A 17,942-nucleotide genomic window follows, 5' to 3' on the forward strand; every position below is an offset into this window, starting at 1 on the left:
AACTCCAACAGACAATCAAATGTATCTATAGTGAGACAGCTCACTCGGGGGCCACATGAGAAACAACAAATGGCTTACTCACCTCATTGTCTCTATGAAAGACAATGCTTGTTGTGGGCATGTAAATATTTTGCAGCCATCCTTAGTATCTATTCTCAATCTGGTGTTTTCGAATATTCAGATGTTTCGCTAGACATTTTAGTTGGAGGCACAGCTCTGCTGTTCAAGAGACGCAGGCGAGAGAGAGGAGCCGGTGCGCTGGTCAAACTCCATCGGCACGGATTTCGAACAGCACTGCTGAGTATTCACTTAGCGAATCTCTGCTCTCTTCCTAACAAAACGGACGAACTACATCTCCTCACCCGCACAAACAAGGACTTTTCAACCTCTGCTGCCTTGTGCTTCACAGAAACCTGGCTGAGTAAAGCCATTCCGGACAGCGCGTTACATCTGCTGGGCTTTCAGCTGTTCAGAGCGGATCGCATCATGGAGTTAACGGGAAAAACGAGAGGCGGTGGAACATGCTTTTATATCAATGAAAGTTGGTGTACAGATGTAACAACGTTAAAGAGAATGTGCTGTCCTAATTTGGAAGCACTCTTTATTAACTGTAAGCCTTTTTACTTGCTGCAAGAAAATGCGCCACTGCAACAGCTGGCTGATCAAATCACAGACATTGAACAACAATACCCGGACTCATTTATTATTATTCTTGGGGATTTTAACAAAGCAAATCTCACACGTGAACTGCCCAAATAAAACAGCACATCACATGCCCCACCAGAGACAGGAACATACTGGATCATTGTCACACAACAATAAAGGATGCATATCGCTCTGTCCGTAGAGCAGATTTGGGACTCTCTGATCGCTGTCTGCTTCATCTTCTTCCAACCTACAGGCAGAAATTAAAATCAACCAAGCCAGTAGTAAGGACTGTAAAGTGATGGACCAATGAAGCAGAGCGGGAACTACAATCCTGCTTCGATTGCATGGATTGGAGTGTTTTTGAGGCTGCAGCCACAGACCTGGACAAGCTCACAGATACTGTTACATTATATATCAGTTTCTGTGAGGATATGTGCATTCCTACTAGGACTTATCTAAAGTTCAACAATGACAAATCGTGGTTTACAGCAGAGCTCAGGCAGCTTCGTCAGGCCAAAGAGGATGCTTATAGGGGTGGGAATAAAGTCTTGTACAATCAGGCCAGGAACACACTGAACAGGGAAATCAGAGTGGCTAAAAGAAGATACTCTGAGAAGCTGAAAAACAAGTTTTCAGCTAACGACCCTGCATCAGTGTGGAGTGGCATGAAACAACTCACAAATTACAGGACTCCTACCCCCAACCCTGTAGGGAACCAACAACTGGCTGACGACCTGAATGTGTTCTACTGCAGATTTGAAAGGCCCAATCTCACACCCCACACCCACACTGACCTTCACTTCACACAAACACCAACACCTCCTGCAACACCCCTCCTCCCTCCTCCTGCTACTCAACCTGCACTTAAGATCTGTGAAGATGATGTGAGCCGCGTCTTTCAGAAACAAAAGACGAGGAAGGCTTCAGGCCCAGATGGCGTCTCAACAGCGTGTCTTCGATCCTGTGCTAACCAGCTGGCCCCCATCTTCACACAGATCTTCAATAGATCACTGGAGCAGTGTGAAGTCTCATGCTGCTTCAAACGCTCAATCATTATTCCTGTCCCAAAGAAACCAAAAATCACAGGACTTAATGACTACAGACCTGTCGCCCTGACGTCTGTGGTCATGAAATAATTTGAGAGACTGGTGTTGGCCCACCTGAAGAACATCACTGAACCCTTTCTAGATCCCCTTCAAGTTGCTTATCGAGCAAACAGGTCTGTGGATGATGCAGTCAACATAGGATTGCATCATATCCTGCAACATCTGGACAGACCAAGGACATATGCAAGGATCCTTTTTGTGGACTTCAGTTCAGCTTTCAACACAGCTATAATCCACAATGGAGATCATTGTGGACTTTAGGAGAAACACCCCAACACTGACCCCCCTCACCATTCTAAACAGCACTGTGGCAGCAGTGGAGTCATTCAGGTTCCTGGGCACTACCATCTCACAGGACCTGAAGTGGGAGACCCATATTGACTCCATTGTGAAAAAGGCCCAGCAGAGGTTGTACTTCCTTTGCCAGCTGAGGAAATTCAACCTGCCACATGCGCTACTGATACAGTTTTACTCAGCAGTCATTGAGTCTGTCCTCTGCACTTCAATAACTGTCTGTTTTGGTTCAACTACAAAATCAGACATCAGAAGACTACAAAGGACAGTTCGGACTGCTGAGAGGATTATTGGTTGCCCCCTGCCCCCCCTTCAAGAACTATACACTTCCAGAGTGAGGAGAAAGGCTGGAAAATTCACTTTGGACCCCACTCACCCTGCCCACTACCTTTTTGAACTGTTGCCTTCTGGCTGATGCTTCAGAGCTCTGAGCACCAGAACCGTCAGGCACAGGAACAGTTTTTTCCCTCAGCCTATCCATCTCATGAACAGTTAAATTGCCCCATTGAGAAATAACTATGTGCAATACACAGTTTAGTCTTTCTTATATTTATCCAACACATCCAACCTCTTCTGCCATTTCATTCCTCTGAAAAAACAAAAAACATTTTCACTGTACATAACAGACTTGTATTTGCACTGTACATAACAGAATGTATTAGATTTGCACTACCCATGTGTATGTGTGTATGTATGTATGTGTGTGTCTGTACGTATGTGTATAATTATTTTGTATTTTTTATTTTTTATTATTATCTATGTCTCGTTTCTGTTTTTGTATTGTTTTTGTATTGTTGTACACTGGAAGCTCCTGTCACCAAGACAAATTCCTTGTATGTGTAAGCATACTTGGCAATAAAGCTGATTCTGATTCTGATTTTGCCCGGAAACATCAGTGCAAAAGCAATCTTCCATTGATGTAAGAGTTTCTTGCATTCCTTGAATCGATCACGTTTCTCTCTTGTCGAATTCACAAAGTCTGGGAACAAGAAAATGCTGTGATTCTTCCAAGATAGCTTTCCTTTGCTCCTCGCCTCGTGCAACATGAGATCTTTATTGGATGATCTCAGAAATTTGGCCAGAATTGATCGGGACCTGTATCCCTCAGCCGATCTCCGAGCCGGGACTCTGTGAGCTCACTCGATTTCTAGCTTTTGGCCTGTTATGTCGAGCAGACTCGGGAAGAGCTCGTCTAGGAATTTCACCATATCTCAGCCTTCTTCATGCTCAGGAATTCCAACAATTCGGACGTTGTTTCACCTACTAGTCTATTTTGGTCGCAAGACGGATTAGCAGCTAACTCCCTCTCCGATGACTCCAGATAATTGATCCATCTCTCGACATCCGACAATCTTGTAACCAACTCAGAGAATTTTGTTTCCATCGCAGTAATCGATTGACGTATTACAGCAAGATCCTCTAAGTCAGCAACAACTTTTGTCAGCATCACAGACATGCTCACCAGTTGACGCTGAATTTCTCCCGCCGCACCATCCAAACCGATTCCCTGGTCTGCGGGCCTGTCAGAGGTTTCAGCTTGAGCACGTAAGTGTCTTTTAATACTGTATCTCCAGAGATTTTGAATTCTTTGCCATGTTGACTTCAAAGAACAGATATGTAGCAGGGTGCTCCTGCATCCACACCTCAGTGGATGTACCGGGTGTATCTTGAGTGGGGACACATTTGTTTGCATTTTTCTTTGTGATTTGACTGGAAAGGACCGTGAGCTGCAGAACTCACAGCAATGAGGAGCGCTCGCCACCCTCTCGCCCATTCTCATTTCACCATGTACATCATTGCGGCACATATGTTGCCATCTTCTTATTACTGTATAACGCGTGATGTTTTTAAAATTAAAAGCTTCAAAAGGATCAAACCTTTCACTCAACTCTCAGACATTCATCGTGACCAAACTAAATTCCTCGATCACTGCGAGGAAATCAATTCATTTTATTTATTATTATACAGTATTAAAGAAAAATATTAAGAGTGGAGACAGGCAACAGGATGGAGAAAACTAGGTCAAAAGGCGGATTTGAACCCCAGTTGTGTGCATGGGAAAAAAAACAGCTAGATCGTCCTTACACACTGAGAACAATATTTTTTTATCTGGAACAATAAAAATATTTTATTCAAGAATAAATCTCTGTTTTATGAACATTGGCTCAATAATGGTTTGCTACTGGTGGATCAACTATTTAATAATCAAGGACGTTTATTCAGGTATTCAGAATTCCTTTCCAAATACAAAATACCAAAAACTCCTAAAGAATTTCCTACCCTTATGGGAGATATTCCTTCTGGAATGTGTATACTTTTTAAAAACAGTAGTCACTCCTCTGCTCTTGTTGCTTCCTTTCCTAAACTCCTGTTGGTCAATTTTGTTTTTCTGACTCGAGAACAAAAAAACATAAAATTAGATCTTTATTTCTTGAGAATTTTATTTCTGTTTCATCTGTAATCTCTTATTGAAATAACCTGTTTGATAACTTAAATTGGAAAAAAGTCTGGTCTTTACAGCAAAAATTGTCTCACAAATAAAATAAAAGAAGTATCCTTTAAGCTGATACATACAGTAGGTTTTACCCTGTCAAGAAATTCGTACAAAAGTTTAGAGCTGACATTGGTATAAAGTGCTCTTTATGTTTGAGTCTTACAGAAACGGTTGTGCATTTGTTTTGGTCATGTCACTACTCTCAGCGGTTTTGGAGGGATACATTTGTCAATTGTAACATTTTGCCAGACTTCTCAATACATCTAACAAACATAATATTTGGTTATTTCGATAGATCCCATAAAGGAAACTATATGTTTTATTATCAATTTAATTATTTTCCTGTGCAAATTTTACATTCACAAGTGTACATTTTCAAACTGCAAACCTGTTTTCTCTGTCTTCTTAAAAAAATTGAAATTACTTGAGCAATATCTCAGCCTCTGCTAATAAGAAAGCTATGAGAACTGTTACAATTTGTGCTACATTTGGGCTCTTCATGTAAAACATTTTTGTAATGAAAATAGCCCTCTTTCTACTTATTTTTATTTTATTAATTTTGTGTGTGTGTGTGACGTGATCTTTATGTTGTCCAGTGTTTTTTGATGCTTTGTGTTGTTATGTAGTGATGGATTGTTCTTTATGTCTCTGATATGTCACAGTATGTTCATGTTCTTGTTCTCGGCAATTAATAATAAAAAAATAAAAACAGTGATCATGGGATGGGAAAGTATCTTTAGACAGAGTATAATTAAAAATGATTCCATATTATTTTCTAAAGTAAAAAAAAATTAGTAACTGCTAGCTTCCGATCACCTGCTTTTTTCCACTTAGCTAACGCTAGACTGCTTGTTGTCTTAGCCAGCTAGCTAATAACATTAAAGCTACACTATGTAACTTTTGGCCCTGTAGCGGTTACAAAATAAAACTGCATGTGCCTTGCGGAAGAACATTGTTTTGGTTGTGCTTTGGCTCTTCTCCTCTGCGCGGATGAATGTGGCTCGAAGCACCGGTGTACACATGGATACAGTACATCTTATCAGAGCGAATGGACAAATAAATAACGAAACGGATATCCGAAAACATGTCATCTGAACAGGTAAGTGCCATATCTTATGCTGTTGTTCGGACTTATTGGAAACATTGATGTTTTGAAAAAAATGACATTACAAAAATTAGGCAATGTTCGTTAACATAAGACATAACGATTGCTTGTCTGATAAGGTCAAACACTGTAACATTTTTATAACTGCAGGATATTCTGGCAAAATAGACAACAATAGTAACTAATTTATAGATTGTCATTGTTACCAACCAGTGGTCAACATCGTTTCAAAACTCATATGGCAAGCCTTGGCAAGCATAGGACTTAAGGATTTATTTATATAAATTATTGCCGTTATAAAGAAAAATACACACGTGTGCTAGCAAGTGAAAAGGTCTGCACCGATTACAGTATAATTACTGTATTTCACTGTGTGATTACACAACTATACATAAACCATATCAATAAAATATCTTCCCATTAAGTAAGAAAAAAGCCATCTCTGGGTCGCTTTTAAATCCTTTCAGATCTCGGAGTTGTCACCACTTCTGAAAAGCCAAGCCGATGTTGGTTTGGGTTTTATTATGGACTCTGTCGCATTCCCTTTGTGCTTGTAGACTGCTCTGTTCAGGGTTTCTTTGTTTTTACAACCGGTGATTAATTGGAGGTTTGCCGTTTTGAATGATCCATGGTAAATTTTTCTCGTTCGTTGTGACAACAAACTTTCAGCTTCACGCTACTCCACACCATACACATGCTACAGTAGCAGGATCTTATTTTCTCTGTGTACAGATATGACATCAACACGCATGGGCGAATGAAATCCGTCCCGACAGCTCTAAAATATAAATAATTATTATAGGTTTATCAAAGTGTATTTGGGTAAAGTAAAGACATGGTTTGGAAGATGGACTTTTGTTGCACTCTCTCATTAATAACATTTTGTTATTTTTTAACAAAAAATGTTTATATAGTATAGCTTTAATTTACTGATAAGCTTACAATGCACAAATTTAACTTACCGAAAAACCTGCAATGATCCCTCAGATCCCTTAGGTCGGTTAGTACAGTTTACTGCAGAACAAAACATTTTGTCGGTTTAAAACAGACAATCACATTTATAGAAAGTTAAAAGTTAAGCTTAACGCTTCATCTCTTCCCGACATTCCCAAAAACAAGTCCGCAGGTGCCTCCGTGACTACTTCACTCAGAGAAGCTGTCAATCACAGCTGTCAATCATGACGTCACACCACCTTTTTATAGCATTAAATAACTAATTAAAAAATGAACACTTGAACATACATCAATGTGATAAGAACTACCTAAAATGACAGAAACCATCTTTGGGAAAAATCCCTCGGGACACCCCAGCGGAGCAGGTTCTTCTCTGGTGGCTTCCTCGATTTGGTCGTCCAGGGCCCACTGGATGGGACTGACGATCATTGCTGGATTCAGGTTTACCATTAAAAGTTTCCATAGCATACAGCCGAGATAGAGCATCTGGACAATGAGAAACAGAGAAGTTAAACTGTGTGAAGAACAAGGCCCACCAGGCCTGGCGGGGTTCAATCGTTTAGCTTCTCTCAGGTTTTCAAGGTTACGATGATCTGTGATGACCAGAAAAGGATGCCAGTGGCGCCACTCCTCCAGCGCCAGCTTGATGGCGAGTAACTCCAGGTTGCCTATGTCATAATTCTGCTCTGCTGGAATAAGCTTCCGCGAGAAGAAGGCACATGGGTGAAGCTTGGGTGGATCCCCCTGCTGCTGAGGCAACACTGCTCCAACGCCTGAGGTTTACTTCCACAACGAAAGGTATTTCCAGGTCAAGATGAACTAATTTGGGAGCAGTAATGAATGCTTCTTTTAGGCATTGGAAGGCTTCCAAGGCGGGCTGGTTCCAGGACAGAGACTTGGGTTTAGACTTGAGAAGAGAGATTAGAGGAGCAGACATCAAACTGTAATTGTGTATGAAGCGACGATAGAAGTTTGCAAAACCAAGAAATCTCTGAAGTTCTTTAATAGTGGTGGGTTCAGGGCAGGAATTAACTGCACTAACCTTCCCCTGGTTCATTTCCACCCCTCTGGGACTGATGATGTGTCCGAGGAACTGAGTATATGGTTGATGAAATTCACGTTTCTCCAGTTTCAGGTACAGTTGGTTTTCTCTTAGCTTCTCCAGTTATACCTTCACATGCTGACGATGGTCGGTCTCATTCTGGGAGTAGATAACGATATCATCGATGTAGACAATAACGAATCGTTGGAGGTAATCCTGGAACACCTCGTTCATGAAGTTCTGGAACATGGATGGGGCATTTGCCAGGCTATATGGCATGACCCGGTATTCATAGTGGCCTGTTGGGGTCACGAAGGCGGTCTTCCACCTGTCCTCCCTCCGGATACAAATGAGGTTGAAGGTGCTATGCAAGTCCAGCTTCGAGAACACAGTAGCTCCTCTTAGGAGTTCTAGAGTTGCTGGGACCAGGGGAAGGGGATACTGGAACTTGACAGTAACTTTGTTCAGTGCACGGTAATCGATGCAGGGTCGCAAGCCACCGTCCTTCTTGGCCACGAAGAAAAAGCTGGAAGTGGCAGGGGAAGTAGAAGTGTGGATGTAACCTTGCTTCAGAGCCTCTTCGATGTAATACTCCATGGCCTTCTGCTCAGGATGTGAGAGGATAAATCCGTCCCTTGGGAAATGGTGCTCCTAGCATATGGTCGATGGCACAGTCCCATGGTCGATGATGAGGTAAACTGGCTTTTTGTGGGCTGAAGACATCTTGGAATGCAATATATTCCTGGGGCACGTCTACTTGAAGCTTACTCGTAGGACTCTCTACTGACATGGCACACACAGATACAGCATCACTGGAACATTTTGGATGGGGAAGTTGAAAAACATCCATAAAAACATTCCTTACCCCAAGACATCGCTTCTCCTGTAGTCTATGAGAGCTGCGGTGAGTGCAGTTGTAGCCAAGGATGCCCTGGGATGATGTCAGCAGTAGAACCCTCCAGAATCATAAACGAAATTTCTTCAAAATGTGTGCAACCCACTTGAAGCATAACTGATTGCATCAGATGTGTGATGATTCCTCTTCCAAGAGTTTTTGGAGATCGGGGAGGAATATTTGATCATCTGGAGTTGGAGCCGGTGGCAGAGTTGTTCTGAGATGAAGCTGCCTGCTGCCCCGGAGTCAATGAGGGCCTTGACTGAGAGAGAAACATGTAGGCAGTTCACTGGGACTATAGTAGACAACGGAGCATGTATAAGAGGCATCGAAACAGCATGACTCACCGTACAGTGCATCCGGAAAGTATTCACAGTGCTTCACTTTTTCCACATTTTGTTATGTTACAGCCTTATTCCAAAATGGATTAAATTCATTATTTTCCTCAAAATTCTACAAACAAAACCCCATAATGACAACGTGAAAGAAGTTTGTTTGAAATCTTTGCAAATTTATTAAAAATAAAAAACGAAAAAAATCACATGTACATAAGTATTCACAGCCTTTGCTCAATACTTTGTTGAAGCACCTTTGGCACCAATTACAGCCTCAAGTCTTTAACCGCAAAATGCGACAAGGCTCAATCCAGTTTGCAAACTCCTCGTCCAAATGCTGGTATTTCATGCACGAGTAATTTTGCTCATCTACCTGCAACAGGTGGGTGACCTGTAAGATGTCCCAGAGTGGCACATGACAAGAAATTCTGTTAGTCACAAAGACATGCGCTTGAAGAAATTGTATTATATTTTATCATATAAGAACAGACAAAAGAAAAGCCGTCATTGCTTGTGTCAGATTCGCTGTTTGTTCAGAGGCGTGCAGTGGGACCCTGTCTCATGGAGCTCGCGCATGTAAAGATGTGTGTGTGTGTGTGTGTATGTATTAAACAAAGATGAAAGTGATTCAATCATAGAATAGTACAAGACACCTACATTTGAGTTCTATTTTATTTTCTTTAGGCAGCATTATCTGTATTACCAAAGCGCAATACAAACACATTCAATAAGAACACACATTTGGCAGCATTTTTTTGGGAACACATGGGAATTTATTAGGCTTATTTATTATGAGTCTTATTATTATTATCTTTACATTTATAATTGTCTTTTGTTCTTAATCTGTAGGCCATTAGTAATTTTCACATGTTGTCGTTTACAGACGCTTGCTTGATGGCAAATGGAGCAGTTGGAGATGGCAAATGTTTGGATTTGAGGAGGTAGTTATATATAAGATTTTTTAATCACTTTGTTATTTTAATTGGGTTTTTTTTTCCGTTTAAAGTGCAATTTGAATTTAGAAATTTCTTTTAAGTTTTTCATGTTTCAATAAATTTATTTCATTTTTAAAGCAAAATCAATAAAGCAAAAATATTCACTGACCCTCAGCAGGGGCGTTGACGATATAATCGGATATCAAGAAATTTTAAGGCAATTATCGTCAAAATAGTTTTTACATATTGCCCATCCCAAAAGGGAAGTTAACTTTTTAAGAACAATTGTTAAATTAAGTACTTTATGGAGACCCACATAAACATGTGTTCTCATTTCCATATTGCAACATTTTACCTATTAATTGTTGCATATTTGTTTGTTTTTGAGTAGTCTATGGGCATAATAAACATATTATTTAATTGGAAAACTTTGTTTTTTTGAAAATAGATAGTTATTAGTTTGTGCTATGGCTCTATGGAAAAAAAAATGCATCCACCAAAAATTTTAAAATTGGCTCCTTAGTGAAAAAAGGTTCCCGACTCCTGCCTTAAGGGAAAGAAAAAAACAAAACACATTGATTTGAAATAAAAATGTGGACATTATTATTCAGCGTAAATGAAATTGTGCTTTTAATAATACATTTTGTTTCAAAGTTATTGTACAGAGAATATTGATTTTTTGTGAGAGTACGAGTAAGGATTCGGCTGTCTCTGTAAGTACACAAGCTCGCTAGGACGGACTCTTCTGATTACAATCAATATCTGCTTTAAATACACAGAATTATCTACAGTCCTCATTAAAATATGTCCAACCTTTACAGCTATGAAAAACATTGGCAGGCGTCGGATCTTTTTAGGTTAGCATGTTCAGTCACTACACAAAGACTCAACAAATGTCCAAATTGCTTCTAATGCATGATATTTTCATCCTCCCACCGATCATTAATAACAGATGGACGGGGAAGAACAATATTACATCGCTTTAGTTATGTTTTCGATTGTTTCCAAGTTTCTGTTATCTTTAAAGTTATGCTGGTACTTCGGTTTATGTTTGTTTATACTCTTGGCCGGAAGCCCCGCCCACATTGTGCGCAAAGCGTCATGTGTTTAATACTCTGAGGCGAATGGAAAAAGCGTCATAGCATCATAATAGAATGCGCATGCGCGAGAATTTGACTTGAGAGGGATCCCTTCTGAACACGACACAGTAGATGACAGAAACTCACCTTGAGTTATTTTTCCAACCAATAAAACACGAGATTAAACAAGAGCTGCTGACAGTTTGAGCGCTTAAGTACGTGTTTCATGTGTTTTACATCATTTATGTATTTATGTTGCATGTATATGAAGATCTATGTTGATATATTTTTCTGTGCATGTTGTTTTTCTCTCTTTGGCGTTTTAATGACCATAAACAAAGATTATGATCTCCACATGAAGCATTATTTTGTGATGGACGCTTTAAATATTCAGTTCCAGTAAAAACAAGCAGCAATCTGAGAATATCACGTTTAATTTCTGATATGAGCTCTTTAAATACAGCGGCTGATTGTGAATTAGTTCACAGTATGTGATAATATATTGTATAGTATATAAGCCTGTTATGATAGCTGATAATATTCCTGCAGTCAGGAAAACGAAACCAAACACACATTTATTTTTATACCATCTCAGAATTTTATAGTGTATAATCATATAATAATGTTTTTGAGTTTGATGAATGTCAGTCCATTATAATGATGATGTTTTTGTGTTCAGATGTTCATCATGAGAGAGCAGGTGGATGTGATCTGCTGTAAATCAGTAGGAACTGATCTGTCCATGCTGGATATTGATGATTTCATCACAGAAATCTCTCAGCTGAAGAAAGAGGTGACGTCACTGAAGACAAAACTGATGGAGAGAGATCTCGTTTCATGCTGTACCTGTTTTGAGCGAGTTAAAGTTGAGATTGTAAGTAAGCTTTCAAATGATGTGATATGACTGTGACTCTGTGATGATGAATTGTACAGATGTGATTGTGTTGTGTTTGTCAGGAGCTGGAAAAGGTTTCCTGTCAATCTTCAGTGTGTGTGACTGATGGGACCTCCACAGAATATCAGGATTCAGTGTGGAGTGGCAGAGATCAGTCCACACCACAGCGGCTGCTGGACAAACTCTCTGAACAGAGATCCAGAGACACACAGGACTCACAGCTCACTTTACTCTGTTCTACTGATGCTCAGGAGAGTGTGTGTGACAGTAATCAGGGTGATCAAACCTCCACAGAGTCTCTGACTTCTGTCTGTAATGCTGGAGAACAGCAGATGCTGCAGACACCAGTGAAGATTGAAGTGATGCAAAAGGAGATTAAAGAAGAAAACACAACAGAGGAACAACAGAGAGATGAAGATGATGATGATTTTATTCCTTCAGGTATGTTTCTTTGTCTTTGTCTTTTTTTCTTTTTTTTTATTCTGATGACAATCAACAGTCATGTCAGAATCTATTACCAAATGATTTCATCACTCAAAAGTCGCACTTAAAAGTTTTTCGCTATTTTTATTGTGGTTTTAGAAGTGCTCAGTTGTCTTTTAAAAAGGTACATCTGCTTTCACTGCCCTGTGACAAATATATGATCACATATATACATCTCATACTGTGTTAATTGATCATCCCTGTTCCGCTCAAAGTCTTTACCTTCCACTGAGTTTTAGAGGGCTGAAAGGTATAATAAAACGGGAATTTTGAACAGAAAATTCTGATTATAATAATCCTACAGCTTGCTACAATCCATCGTTGTTTTCCCTTTGAAGTGTCCTGTGTAGACATTACAAAGAATGATGAAGAAAACGTCTCCGGTTACACATGTAAGCTCGGTTCCCTGAGATGAAGGGAACGAGACATTGCGAGAATCGCTATGGGGATTTCTTCCTTCCGACTTATTTAAAGCCCTTGTACAATAACGGCAATCATGAGATTGGCAAGGGTGTTTGAACCCTTTTTATAAAAATATAAACTGAGAATGAATAAAAGCAAATGGAAATTATTTTACATTACATTTATGCATTTGGCAGACGCTTTTATCCAAAGCGACTTACAGTGCCCTGATTACAGGGACAATCCCCCTGGAGCAACCTGGAGTTAAGAGCCTTGCTCAAGGACACAATGGTGGTGGCTGTGGAGATTGAACCAACAACTTTTGCTTACCAGTTATGTGCTGTAGTCCACTACACCACCACCACTCCAAATTCAAAGGCAAAATTTACACTTAGTCTTCAAATAAACTGCATACTTTGTTAATGAAATTCTCTGCTTGAGTTCACTGATCGGAACTTACGAATGTGCTGCTCGCATTTTCAGTCATACTTCCAAAGTTTTCATTTACGCTCCCAGAGTTTTCATTCGCAGTTCTGACAAAAAATCTTGAGATTGTGAGTGACAGCTCTTTGACCTGGAAGTAGAGTTGACCTAGGAGGGGCTCTGGTTCTGGTTTTGCTTGTGAAAGTGCGAGAATCTGTTAGTGGCTTCAAAATTAATTAGTGTTTAGTAATATATTTAGGCACTTGTTTTTGTACATTATCTGTATTTTTTTCCCACGACTATTTTGTCATGATTAGCTTTCAGGAGCAGCATGGATAAATGCCGTCATCATGACTACCCATAGATAGAACCTTAGGCACATAGCCTTTCTGGGTTGACGGTGGCTTTTGAAAAACCCTGCCCAAATACCAGGCATGAGCTGTCGACCAACAGCACCTGCATATCACCCACCTGTTGAACTGAGGCCAGAGCCAAAAGCAGTGCAGAACATGCAACTCAACAAATTCTAATGGTTCGAACAGGGGGCTTGTGAGCGCCTTTAACACCAGGTTTAAATCCCAAGCTGCGACTGTAGCAGGGCGGGGGTTTAGACACCTCGCTCCCTTGAGGAACTGAAAAGTAGAACATGTCTACCCATGGAGGAACCAGCCTCTGGGGCGTGGTATGCCGACATAGTTGTTACATATGCATTGAAGGGGTGAGATCCTCGTCCAACCTCCACTTAGAGGCATCTTGCGGACAGCGCTGCAGCTTGCAGAATGGCATTCACCCCAGCGGGGCATGCCATTTAAGTAAGTTACCATTGTCATGTTGTCCAATCGAATCAGAACGTGATTAGCTACCTCGGAATGCAAAGCCTTCAAGGCCAAGAGATAGCTAGTATTTCCAGACGACTGAAGTGCTTGGTGCCAAAGGCTGGGCGCCTGCTGCACAGTTTGCCTCAGCTTGCGCTGAACGCATCTGTGATTACCACCTTTTACCATAACACCTGACCCAGAATGATGCTGTTAAAAGGTTGGAGCTGTCCAAGGTGCTAGAGCAGCTAGAGAGCAGCAAGTTATGCCAATGCGCATGCATCCCTGGCGCCAGGCGTGCTGCCAGTGTTGGAGAGATCTCATGTAAAAGACCTAACAGTGCAATGGCGGATGCTTTTCGCACAGTTTCACATTGCCATTTGCACAGCCTAGGCCTCAGAGTAGTAAATTCCCATGCTTGCACAACAGAGCCTCAGAGCGGGTTAATAATAGCCCATCATAGAGGTAGTTCAAAATGCACATGCCGCTCAGCTTAAATGTAGTGTGCGCTGCATCGATACACTTTGAGAGTGTGGAGAACCAAGGAAATGACTCTGAATCAATAAGCTGCCCTCGAACACGAACCTCAAATCAGCCTGAGGCGAGATGCAACTGGTACATGGAAGTACGCGTGCTTCCTTTAGATCTGTTGACGCAAATCAGCCCGAGGTGGATGCGCGATAAGATTTGTTCTAAGATACCGTTTTGAATGGCCATTTTGCGAGCGCGCGATTAAAGCATCTCTGATCTAAAATGGGCCAAAGTCTGCCGTTTCGCTCACTATAGGAGGTTAATTGGCGCTCGCCACTGCGAAGGTAAAAGAAGTGTGAAGTGATTCTTCGAGTGTGTGTGTGCTTCGTGCAGTGCAACAAGCGCTTTTCTCTTAATGAGAACATCCTTTATTTAAACACAACACACAGAAGCAACATTCTGTGTAATATTCTGGTCCCGACGAACTCTGGTGGGAAGGGGGAGAGAAATTAGAATGTTTGTGTGTCTCGTGATGGCATCATGAGCGCTTTCCTCTTTTTTGTTAGAATCGTTCTTTATTTAACACATCACACAGAAACAACATTTTTGAGTAACATCCCGGCAATCTCTGGTGGGGAACGAACAGCATGTGAATGTGTATGCATCTCATACAGCAAACTCTTCCTCTTATGTGAGAACATCCTTGTGAACACCACACACAGAGACATATTTGTGTATCATCCCAGCGACCTACGCCGGGGATTGAGGAGCTTGTAAATGTGTGTGTGCATCTCTGGCAACAAGCGATTTCTCTTTTGTGTGAGAACATTGGTTATGTGAACACCACACACAGAAACACATTTGTGTATCATCCCTGCGACCTGCGGCGGGGAATGAGCAGCGTATGAATGTGTGTGCCTCAAATATTTGTGACTAGCACATTTCTGATTTGAATGAAAACATAGTTTAACAAAATACACAGAAACAGCCTGCGTGAAACCTCCCGGCAAACGCCAGCGGGGAGGGGAAGCGAACAGTGTGTAAATGTGCCTGTGTTTCGAGCATGTGCAGCTTAAGCAGACAAAACAAGCGTTTTCTCTATTGTGTGAGAAGATTGTTTATGTGAAAATCATCACACAGAAACAACACATGCAATCTCCCAGTGAACTCTAGCAAGGAGGGGAAGTGAACGATGTGTAAATGTGCGTGTATCTCGAGCTGGTGCAGCGCAGGCAGACGCAACGATCACTTTCTCTATTGTTTGAGAAGATTGTTTATGTGAAAATCATCACACAGAAACAACACACATGTAATCTCCCAGTGAACTCTGACGTGGAGGGGAAGTGAACAGCGTGTAAATGCGTGCGTGTTGACCATGTGCAGCGTGAGCAGACTCAACTAGTGCTTTCTCCATTTGTGTGAGAAAATCATCACACAGAAACAACACAAATGTAATCTCCTAGAGAACTCCAACGAGGAGAGGAAGTGAACGGCGTGTAAATGTGCATGGGTGTCAAGCGTGCAGCGTGGGCAGATGCAACCATTGCTTTCTCTATTGTGTGATAACATTGTTATGTGCAAAAACACAAAGGAACACATTTGTCTACCATCCCGGATTACCCGGCAGGGATGAGTAGCATGTGAATGTGTACATCTTGACAGCGAGCACATTTCTGTTTTTTTGTGAGAACAAAACACATAGCAACACATTTGTCTATCATCCCAGCATACCCAGTGAGGATGAGCAGCATATGAATGTGTCGTCTCGAGGCCAGCGCATTTCTGTTTCTTGTGAGAACATTCTCTATTTGAACCAAACACAAACTATTAGATGGCTTGACTGTCTTTGGCAGAGCCGGAGCAGCGAGTGCGGGGTTCTCCACCGGGCGCTGACCAAAAATAGAGCGGTGAGTCATCAGACTGAGTCACCGGTGATGTTTTGTGACCTGCAGTGCCATCTTTAGGCAACCACGGAATTTTGTGTAACATCCATGACTCTGTCACAGCACGTATCAGCTTGAGTCGATAGCTCTAAGGCCAACACTTAATGAGGCAAGTTAACACTTAAGCCTGATCTCCCGGAAGAATTGTGCTGCCGTCTAGACTTCAAAAACCTAAACAGATTTGAGTCGGATAGGCCAAAACATATTTTGTTTTATCTGCCTGTGTTATAGCCTAATTGGCCAAACAGGAAAATCTATTACCCGATGCTGATACCAGGGCTTGCACAAGGTCCTTGAAGTGCTTAAAGTTCTTAAATTTAGCTTATAATAAATAGATTTAAATAAGTAAAATACATTTTAAGTACAGTTATCTTATTTTGTTAAAAAGTGCTTAAAAGTTGAAATTGAATAGAAAAATTTGTTTTCTATTTTGTAAGCATGCCTGAGAAACAAATATTAATTTTCCTTATATCTTTGATCATATTCGCGATATCTCCTGCATGCGGATTTGCAAAACTTAGATGGTATGGGAACACTTATAATAAATAGATTTAAATAAACAAAATAAATATAAGTAAGGCAATACCTGTACTATTAGCTTGTTTTGTTGAAAAGTGCTTGAAATTACATTTTACTATTTCTGTTTAGCATGCCTGATAAACGAATATTATTTTCCTCATGATGAAAAATTATGATATTTGTGATATCCCCTGCACATGGATTTCCAAAACTTAGGATGGCAGGGGATCACTGGCAGTTACCTGATTTGATGGGTTAGGGGCAGGGTTAAGGTTGGGTTATAGTTTCTCTGAAATATTACTGAATTGCCCAATCAGGTATCACTTAATGAATAAATTTACTCTTCTCCTGCCATACTACATTTTCAGAAATCCAGGACTGAAATATTGTGAAAATCATCAAAGATAGGTGGAAAAATTATATTTGTTTCTTGCTAACTATAGGTATGCTAACTGCATAGAAATTGTCCCAGACACCACCCAAGATTGGAACAGGCCATCTGACCGATGTGAAAAGCAACCCTAGTTAATGTTCAAATTTCACTTGCCAGTGATTGAGTTGTGAAGTGGTGAAGAAGTTTAGCATCGAGATCCAACTATGTGTTGTCGCATGAACACCAGTTCCCTGAAATGTGTGTCATCAAAGATAAGATCCACGCAGTCCATTTTCATTTAATAATATCTCTTAATAATATTTCTGTTCTTTACAGACAGTTGTTGATCAGAAAGTAAAAAGAAACATTAGTTTAAATCACACATAGCACGGATGCGGTGAAGAAACTGTGCCACTCTTCTCTCAAAGCACATCAGGCGCTCGCTGCTGGTTTTCTTAAAGAGACAGTACCATTTTAGCTTTTGTTATACAAATGAATGTTGATTTAATGTAAATACTGTTTAATTGTATACATTATTTCAAACAGTGACAGCTCTCATTATTAATGCAAATTCAATCTTCAGTGTGTGTGACTGATGGGACCTCAACAGAATGTCAGGATTCAGTGTGGAGCGGCAGAGATCAGTCCACACCACAGCAGCTGCTGGACAAACTCTCTGAACAGAGATCCAGAGACACACAGGACTCACAGCTCACTTTACTCTGTTCTAC

General features: G+C 40.7%; 1 protein-coding gene across 6 annotated transcripts in view; it reads left to right on the forward strand.

Moving 5' to 3' along the window:
- Window positions 1–17,942, forward strand: part of LOC127418735 (zinc finger protein 260-like) — a 340,334-nt gene that overhangs the window by 145,473 nt on the left and 176,919 nt on the right. The window lies entirely within an intron of this gene.

Source organism: Myxocyprinus asiaticus, chromosome 28, assembly GCF_019703515.2.
Source record: "Myxocyprinus asiaticus isolate MX2 ecotype Aquarium Trade chromosome 28, UBuf_Myxa_2, whole genome shotgun sequence".
Lineage (NCBI taxonomy): Eukaryota > Metazoa > Chordata > Actinopteri > Cypriniformes > Catostomidae > Myxocyprinus > Myxocyprinus asiaticus.